Source organism: Neolamprologus brichardi, chromosome 10 (assembly GCF_056152115.1).
Source record: "Neolamprologus brichardi isolate AB-2024 chromosome 10, ASM5615211v1, whole genome shotgun sequence".
NCBI lineage: Eukaryota > Metazoa > Chordata > Actinopteri > Cichliformes > Cichlidae > Neolamprologus > Neolamprologus brichardi.
In genome coordinates, this window is record NC_142113.1 from 7,369,317 (window position 1) to 7,379,939 (window position 10,623).

Sequence of the window (10,623 nt, forward strand, 5' to 3'; positions counted from 1 at the left end):
AGAATTACATTTCTCAACAAAAAATTGCAAGGGCCGAGGCTCAGTCCCCAACACCCACAAAAACCCATCAAAGGTGCAGATAAAATTACTATTAATTATAATAATAATAATTATTATTATAAATTACTATTATAAAATGTCAAAATTGAGCAAGACAGACAGCAGTGAATGGGGCCACTGCAGCAACCTCACCACTAGACCCTAGTGGTGAGGTTGCTGCAGTGGCCCCATGTGGGTAATGCAACACCCAGCAAAACCACGTGACTGGCCTTACCCACTGCGACCTACGTGACCCCCTACACCACAAGGGTGTGAGTGATGTGTGGTGGGCTGGGATCACAAGTTGTATGCCACAAATGTAAAAAAAAAAACATAATGAAATGTACTACATGTAGACATATTCAGTTCTTTATAACTCTGCAAACCTCACTTCAATTATGTATTACAATTTCTCAAGTAACATAATTTGTTGGATGGCCATTTATCCAAGAATTATTTAGGATGTTGGGGTGCAACATCTTTACCAGGATTTTTCAAAGATGTAGTATAACATTTTCAGTAATTTAACCACATAGAGGCAGTCCACCAACTCAAAAAGCAATTCAAGTGGCATTATTCAACACAGACATAAGAAAATCAGACTGGCGCTTCATACTTCTAGACAAGAAGCAAACTGGTACGAGTTTTTGAATTCATACAAACCCTCCCTTTATTGTTCCACTCAAGTGTCCTACTACAGGTTTTTGGCTGCTAATCTACTCTTTTACATCACTTCCACTTTCCCATACTACAAAACTGAATTCTGACATCATTGCTGTAGTCCAATTATTTTTCTGCCCACTTTCTTTAAGCAAGTCAGCCTCCACTCTGCATGGTTTAAATTGCACCACTGCTGTATTTCATTATCCCTTGCAGACTCCAGTTGACCCATGGTGTGTGTGTGTGTTTTGTTTTTTTGGTGGGGGGTCATTACATTGGATACTTTTTTCTAACTTTATTAGTTTTTTGTTTGTTTGTTTGTTTGCTTTTAGAAATTAAATCAAAATTAAATTCGTTACATTCCTCCAAAGTGCTCAGTGGTCGTGCATTTAGTCTGGATTGATGAATAAGAGAGTATCTAAGTTGTATGTCAACTTTGAGATGATAGCCCCTTATGCATGCAGATTGATCTTCAGTAAACTACCTGAAGAAGCGTAATTAAATGCCCAAATGGTCAGAGTGGCAGCAATTAAATCATATCACGTTCAGAGGATGTAAGAATTACATACTCAGATAACACTGCATTTCTTTCTGTCATCTCTTTTGCAGAATGTCGGGAGGGGGGGCGTGGCTTCAGTTTGCACACATGGGATTGTGAGGCTCACAGTTCTTTCCCCCAGCGAGAAACATGTTGCTGTGAAGAAGCCACGCCTCCATGAGCTGCCTTACATGTTGCCACACACATCCACGTCTCCTATGCTGCATTCAGGTTTTGTTGGGCTGTCAAAAAGCAGTGAGATTTCTGTTGCTACTTTCTGTTCTACACTAATAGCACTGAGTGTTATTGCGCTCATTTAAAAGTTACATGATTGCATCATCAGTAATGATAACAATAAACATTGCCAAATGTAGCTGGTGGGGCACTTTCCACTGGACCACACTCCACTTTTTTCTCCTTTTTTTCTTACAAACTTCCAGTATTGTTTGAAAAACATACAGTGTTGGGGAAACTAAATTGCAAGATACTACTTTATGGTGGATGATGTTTAATAACTGCAAAGCAGCTATAGGGAAAGATTTTATTTAAAGCTCCTTAGTTAGAATGTTGAGTGTCAAGGTTGATATGTAACAGAAGCAACAAGAGTGATAGGGAGCATTTACAATATGGTAATGAGACCTGCTTTGATGTATGGTTTGGAAATGGTGAAACTAACAAAAAAACATGGGGTGGAGGCCCCATCTTATCTTAATGACCTTCTAGTCACCCCATTAGAGCACTTTGCTCTAGCACTGCAGGCTTACTTATTTAGTACTTAGTATTTAAAAGTAGAATGGGAGGGAAAGCCTTCAATTTTCAGGCCCCTCTTGTATGGAACCAGCTTCCAGTTTGTATTAGGGAGACAGACACTAGCTTTACTTTTAAGATTAGGCTTAAAAAGAAGATGATCACTGAGAAGGTTCAAGGATGTAGTGAAGGAGGACATGCAGATGGTTGGTGTGACAAGAGGCTTCTAGAGATACGCTGGTATTAAACCATATGACGATTGAAACACTTGCTGTGCTGATCCCTAAAGGGAGCAGCTGAAAGAAGGAAAAGCAGTTTGACTGCTGTGGTTGTCTAATGAATGTATCATCTGGACATGTTTTCAGAGCACCAGTGATGAAAGTGAAGGGAAGCACACCTGTCAAAAGAGGTTTCAGTAACAGCAAATAATCAATTTCAAAATAGAAACCCTAAAAGTCCTTCATGGTCAGTAGTTATTTTTAGTTTCCATTCCAGAACTACTTGCCTCACTATGAATGTCCTTGACTTAATACTAATGCTAGTCAGTAACACTCCTCAGCAGTTCATCTGAAGCTACTTGTTTTTTGTGAATGAGTTGGTAAAAATAAGAGGGCTGTTCAGCAAAGTGGATGAAAGATCTAGAAGAGAATAATTTTGTCTACTGATGGAAACAATTTAAACATGCTTTCCAAGGTGAGCTTTGTTTTAATTCAGTGGTTGGTAAGGCAGGTAAAATACCCAAACGCAGAGTTTTTATTAGTTTATAATGTGTATTTTGTAAACACAAGGTAGAAAATGAAACAAAACCACAACACGTTTGTCAGGATATTAAGATTCAATAGTACTTTTTTTTAATTATAGTGAAGATTTAAAAGTAAGACAATCACTGAATTAATGTAAGCTAAGAATGCTACTACGCTTATTGCTTTCTCAAATGTCAAATTACTTTGAAACACATGAACGTCTGATTTTGTATTTACGACAGCAGTTAAACACACCATACTAGCACCAAGCTCAACCCTCACATGGCCTGTCCGGCGTCACCAACTAATCACGTATCTGTGCGCGGGATTGGCTAAACCGTTGGCGTTACGTCAGCATCTAACTGTTCTGTGCAAGACCTGCTTATTATCTGGCTACGTAAATGAACGTCATGGATGCCTTCAGTACACGGTTAGTGTGCCTACGTTCCTTATAGCAGGTTCTTCATGCATCACTTCAGCAAAGTAGAGCTTTGATTTGTTTTTTCCTGCTACTGACAGAGGCAAAGGATATATATTGTCATATATATGATTCTTCTACCCAAAATAGATTTTTAAACCTAGTAGCCTACTGGCGGACTTCTGCTACCAGGAGGGAGCAATTTTCTCTTAAGATAAAGGTGCTGACCGGTGAGTAAACTGTACTGAGTTCCACATTTGAAGGGTAACTGAACAGTTTTAGTCTGAGCCTCGTCTCCGTTTTTTCTAATATTGTGGAGTCAGTTTTATTAAATGTTTTATGGAAGTCGTACAGTCAGTGAATGGCAAGTTTCCATTTGGATTTATAACAGGTTTGCGTTTTTCCACTGAACAGCGCAGGCATTGTATTACATAATGGTGTTAGGGGTGGGCTTGTACAGTCTGCCATAGCGTCTTATCAATTTCCTCCTGCTGCAGGTCAGCATGTGCATGCTGTTATGTTTGCACAGAGTATATCAGAAAACAACATGATGATGAAAAATAGACTATTCTTGAATGCATTATTGTCCATTCTTGCAACTTTTCAAAGCTGACCACTTACAAGTCATTAACTTGCAGTCTTTTTTTTTTTTTTTTACGTCATTCATCATACAGTACACTGTTATGCTAAATAGACTGTATCAGCCAAGCCTTGCTTTAGTCATGCAGGTGGTATTCATATTGTGCTCTCCTCCAGAAATGACAGAAATTGTTGATATTATGAAAATTTATTGTAATAGATTTTTTTTTCCTCTTGCAACGTGTCTCCTTGCTGTTCTAAACCACAAATTGCACAGATGATTTGCCAACCAAGACTGACTTATTCCAATTCTCTGTGAGCTTGCATCTTAAAGTCTGGCATCATTGTAATCCTCCATCCATCCATCTTCATCCGCTTTATCCGAGGCCGGGTCGCGGGGGCAGCAGCCTAAGCAAAGAGGCCCAGACCTCCCTCTCCCCAGCCACCTCCTCCAGCTTATCCGGGGGAACACCAAGGCGTTCCCAGGCCAGCCGAGAGATATAATCTCTCCAGCGTGTCCTGGGTCTGCCCCGGGGCCTCCTCCCGGTGGGACATGCCCGGAACATCTCACCCAGGAGGCGCCCAGGGGGCATTCTTGTCAGATGCCCGAACCACCTCAGCTGGCTCCTTTCAATGTGGAGCAGCAGCGGCTCTACTCTGAGCCCCTCCCGGATGGCCAAACTTCTCACACAATCTCTAAGGGAGAGGCCAGCCACCCTTCGGAGGAAGCTCATTTCTGCCACTTGTATCCGCGATCTTGTTCTTTCGGTCACTACCCACAGCTCGTGGCCATAGGTGGTCATTGTAATCCTCAAAATACAAATTTAAAGACTTCACAAACTTCAAATACAGTTGATGGGTTTCTTGTATAGAAAAAACAAAATAGCCATATAATACAAACATGTATTATGTGACTACTTGAAGTAAACATTTTGTGTAGATCTATAATTTCAAGAAGAACTGGAGCATACTGTACAGTCATCGATTCAGAAAAAAAGAAAAAGGTTTTCTGAACCTACTTACTTTGTTTCCAGAAGAGCTACCTCTGTTACAAGTTAAGCTGGTTGAAAGCAGTGGGAAACATCCCTTGTGGCAGTTCATGTGATTATAATAATGTGTGAAAAAATGTTTCCTTTACTTATTGCCTTAAGCAATAAGTAAAATAAGCAACACTTCCTTCCTTGTATTTCACCCAACCTATGTCTTTATGGAGACTTCTATTTTGGAAGAAAAAAGGGGGTTGTTAAAGACACGTGGACATGAGACAGAGCATAAAATTGCAATTTGCACAAAAAATCTAAATGATCCTATGGCAGTGTATTTTTACAAAGACCACACTAGAAATGATATCTAACCATTTAGGGGGTGGTGAAAGACTGAAAAAATGAAAAATGTTTTGGGTTGTAACATTCCAGGCCACTAAGCTTCCAGGACAGGATGATGAGGTAGGTCTTTTGCAATTTCAGTATTCACATTTACTTTACCTTCAATACTTTCTACAAAGACTACAAAGAACATTTGTTTCTCAAAAATTTGATTTTAGTCCTAGTGGGGGTTTCTTTTCATTATGAGATTTTATTGTTTTTATTGATTGATTTTATTGTTGTTCGCACTAGTTCTGATTTGATACATCCCTGTGTTAGCTCTGCAACAGACTAGCAACCTGTCCACATCTGATCCTGTGACATTTCCCCCTAAATAGTGCCATATTTAGGTGCATCAACCAGCCTGGATAGTATACATATGTTTTTCAACTTCACCTATTTATCTGAGTGCATGCACAAGAACAAAAAACCTCTTTTTCAGATACTGCCAGTATCATTTCGTATCGAATATAATCATTTTCCTCATGTAGGCTTATACTGGTAATCTTTACCACCAGCAGTATTAAAAAATCCATCTATATGTTTTTTTGTCTCAAAAAAAGAGTTTGTTTGTTTGTTTGTTTTCTTGATAGTTTCAGAATGTTAAAAGAACAGGAACCTGTTGCAGAGCATGACACCCATAGCACTTCGAAGAATGCCAAGGATAAGAGTAACAGTGCCACCCTGTGGGCATCTCAGGGTGGCACTCACAGGGTGCAGTCTGGAATGGGTGACAAGAGCACCCGCATGCTCTACTGTGACTCAGAAAAAGACTCAGGGTACTCAGGTAGGTTGCACGTGGATTTAACACAGACCCAAAGAATACTGTTAAGACTTAATAAAGTTAAATATGAATGCCTTTTATTTTGTCAGGACACATGAACATGTAGTTGAAAATAATGTTTTCTTCCGTAAGAACTCCTTACTTGTAATTCATTATAATTATGCAGCTCCATGCAGGGATAGAGTGCCTTAATTAAAGTTGCCTTGGCAATGACATTGATTTCTTGGCAACACTGAAAGAGCAACTGTTTTCATTTTTCTGCCTAGATTTTTTTCAAATTTCTGTGGATTGAATCAGTAATTGTGTGACCAAAACTGCCCTTTGCTGAGCTTTAGTTAATCACTGCTGATATGTTGAAACGTTTTGACTTAATGGACAAATAATAAGTTAACATGTTTTTTCTGTATTCAAACATCTGAACAAATCTATAATCAGGCTGGCTCCGACTCTGTGCACACTGATGTAGATGATCAACGCAGCAGTGTGAACAAACCTCACAGGGAAAGCAGAAAATGCTCAAACAATAACAATGCAAATCCTGCAGGCCCTGACATGACTTCTTATGAGAATATCCCCCCAATTTGCCTGGTGGTCAAGCCGGTAAGATATTCAGAAGAACTTTCTTGTTCAGGTGCTCAACCATGTAGCATAATAGGTGTTTTTTCTTTAGAAAATAAAACCTCAGTTTTAAAATGTATCCTGTCACTATTCTGTTTAGTAGAATCAAGTCAGTCTAATGTATGAAGTATCTGGCACTAATGATACTTAATTTGCCTCAAAAGGATTTAAAATCTGTCCACCATTTGTCTTGCTCAAAACATGTAAAGACGCCACAAATGCAGTCGTTCTTACAGAGCAACTGTAACCTTTGGCCTGGAGCTGATGTCGTCAGGCAATGCCCAACCTTTACTTGATGTTTCAACCCAAGTTGTTGATGTGGGCTTCCCACACAGTTTGCAGGATGGATGTTACACATTATTGTGTTTACCAGAGAAGGGAGTGTATATATTGTTCCTGTTGCTGATGGTGTCTTTTCTTTTCTTTTTTTTTGCGGTGTATGGATTTGGATGTGCCTGTGTGTCCTTTATGCAACCTATGATTGTACTGAGGACTACAATGATTCATCAAGTAATAATTCTATTATAAAAAATTCTCAAGATAAATTATTTGCTTCCATGCCTCGTTTAACGTACTGCTCTGTAGTGAGCGCCATGGGAACGCGAACGCAATAGCTTCACCCATATTTGCACCGTGTCCAGTGAGCCATCACATGCAAAGTCACAGTCCAGCTAGCCGCACCGCCAGCTGCACCTACAATATTGTTGCACTTTCTTACAGATATCACGGTACGAGTGCCGACTGGCTTAGAAACACACGAGTCTTCTCTATCCTGACGTTTTTCACCACTTTACTACTCGATCCACTTTGAGTTTTGGAATATTAGAAATATATATTACACATATATATATTCATTTTTTTTCATGACATCACTTTGATTAAATGAGTATCTCAGGCTGAGACTACAGGACTGTAAAAACATGATTGTTGGGCTTTATTTCTGTACTGAACAGTCATTTTAAGATTAGTTAGTAAATAACAATTAGCTAATATTGTTCATGAGACTAAAGTCATCTCACTTTGGTAATGTAAATATAATATGGCCAATATTATATTTATTGTCAGATTATTATATTACAGCAGTGAGCTTCAACTCTGTGTCAAAGATTCAAGTTGCAGTTATTTATATTTCCTATCACCTTAAATCTTCACTCAATGACAAGTATCTTAGACAGTGTACATATAGATGTATCATATATAAGAGACAAATATTGTTCGTTTAATATGTTGGCATTACTAAATTTGGCTCAATGCTTACATATATGTGTAAAAAGCAAATGTACGAGCTGTGATAAATGTTTCTGATAGAATGAAGAGTAGACTGATATATTAAATATTCCTTTATTGGGTGATAAAATCATACCATGTGTAGCCGGTCTGGCCTTAAACTCTTATTGCCGTTAGTTCTCTGCATTGTGTTGTGCGAATGACCAGAGGAGTCAGCTCTCACTTTGCCAGCTGGATGGATTTATTCTCCCAGAACTGTTTAAAATAAAAACAAAACAGTACAGCGACTTCACTTTACTGGACTTCTGCATGAACACCTCTCCTCAGCGGGGCCTCTAGGCGACTGAGGTGCAACATCACAATAAATCCAATTAACAAACAATACTGCTAAAATGTATTTATAATCATATATAACAAACGAAAATGCACTGCATCGTGAACATATAGTGACAATTACCTCATCAACAAAATTATACTTTAGGGAGACTTCATTTACCAGTGGCAATTTTACATATTTTTTTAGTTACATATATCTAACAGCAAGTTGAAACAGTGAACATGAATCACAAACAAAAGATATAACCAGTTCACATGACACAAAAATAAAAGAGGGAGCTCACATACCTGTTTAAAATAAAAACAAAACAGTACAGCGACTTCACTTTACTGGACTTCTGCATGAACACCTTCAAGGGAGAGAGAAGGATAGCAGACCACATGAGAAGCCACGTGCATGCTCCTATGCTCTCATCTGAGATTAGCTAACTAGCATGTTACAATAAAGTGCTGTACTTGACAGAAAAACTAATTCACACTAAAACATCAAACAGAACTGTGAGACAAAATGCACAAAGGGGACAGGCAGTGTTTGAATTACTTTTAGTTACTTTAACTGTGTTTATTCGCTCTGTAACTGAGAACACTAGCGTACGCTCACCTCTCCTCAGCGGGGCCTCTAGGCGACTGAGGAAAATAGCGCGCAGCTACAGGAAGTGACTTTGCGGGAAGTCAAAGGTCACACAAACAAAATAAAAGCTCCCAAAATATAAATACAGAAAATAAACATATATAAATAAACACATATACATAACCAATACTGACAAAGCAAGATAACACTGCAGGATGGATCTTTGGTGAAATATAAATTATTTTCTAATACACCCGTTACATCCACCCCTCCTAGATTTCACCAAAATCCAGAACAGTCAGGTGAACAATCTAATCGGAACACAGGGACAAATCTACAGAATTTATGGCTCCTGGGTACGGGTTTAAACCTCCGAGCTATAAGCTCTAGTCTCAGCTGTATAAGCCACCTACCAGATAGGTTCAGAAAGAGCATGAGGGTGATCAGGCCTCAGCCTTTCTTAGATCAGTGTGATGCCATTTACACCACACACACATTCCTGGCCATCCACACACATCAATACCTTAAAAACACACTATTTAATTGTGCCATAATGATACTGTCCCCTAGAATCAAAATACAGAAAGATCTCTAAACACCTGGGTTTACTTAAAACAGCGTAAGAAGAGACTGAGACCTTCTGCTAACTGAATTTGCCAAACGCTTAAAGCCAAAAGGCTTCTGAACCATGGACTCAATGAGTCGATTAACTCTTTTACTGACTCGGCTGGCTCGCGTTATGACAACATTGTCCGGGCCTGCCCGTGGCTGTCCTTGTGGACCCACATCATGACACACATCCGTTGGAGGCATCTGCGCGTCGGCAACATGCACTGGGGCTACTGGTAGGGGCTTGGTGTGTGCATCACAATCTGTGTCTGATGGATGCGAGTGAGTGAGTGCAGTTTCTGAAAATGTATCTAACACAGACGGGGAGTCTAAGTCAGGTTCTGCTACCAAACTGTCCAAGTCTGTGTCTCTGTCTGGGCAGTCCTCTCCTACCAGGGAACACTGGGTTGAATCCCCTGCAACCACCTCTGGAGCTTGTTGACTTGTCTTGCCCAATCCTGAGAGTCCCTCACTCAGGGTCTCCTGACTCTCATCATCATCTGAGTTGATCCAAGCACTGGTCCTGTCCTCTGCAGTCTCCTCATCCAAGGAATCTAACTGGTCTGACGCACATGACCCTCCCTCTGATCCAGTGTCACACAGTTCAGCGGTCACTACTTGCAGGAAGCTGATATTTAAAACCAGGTTGCGATGTACCACCTTTATGTTGCCTCTGTCATCTTCCAACTTGTATGTGTGAGTCTGCAGATTTCTGTCTCTGACTGTGTACACTGTTGCATCCCACTTGTCAGCAAGTTTCTTCTTTCCTTTTTCACCCTTATTTGCAATGAGTACTCTGTCTCCTATGTTCAGATGAGTGCCCTTTAGTTTTCTGTTATATCCTTTTGCCTGTTTGTCTTGTTCCTTGATGGCATGAGTCTGGGCAATCTTAGCTGCCTCATGAAGATGTGACATGAGTGTTTTCACATAACTTTTTTGATCCACAACTACAGGATCACAGAGCACCTGTTTAAACATCACATCAACGGGGAGCCTCGGGATGCGGCCAAACATGAGCTGAAATGGGGCAAAACCCATGGTCTCATGTACAGTTGCATTATATGCAAATGTCAGACTCTGTATTTGTTGAGGCCACTTGTTCTTTACTCTGAGGGGCAAGGACCTAAGCATGTTGCCAAGTGTCCTATTAAACCTCCCAGTCCCTCCATTTCCCATGGAATGGTATGCCGTAGTATGGGATTTGGAGACCCCCGAGAACTTGAGCAGTACTGCCAAGAGCTCACTTTCAAAATTTTCCCCCTGATCGGAGTGAATCCACTCAGGAAACCCATACACACAGAAAACATGGTCCCATAGTTTCTTAGCCACCTGCTTTGCAGTCTGGTTTGTGCAAGGGAAGGCATGGGCTAGCTTAGTGAAATGATCCGTA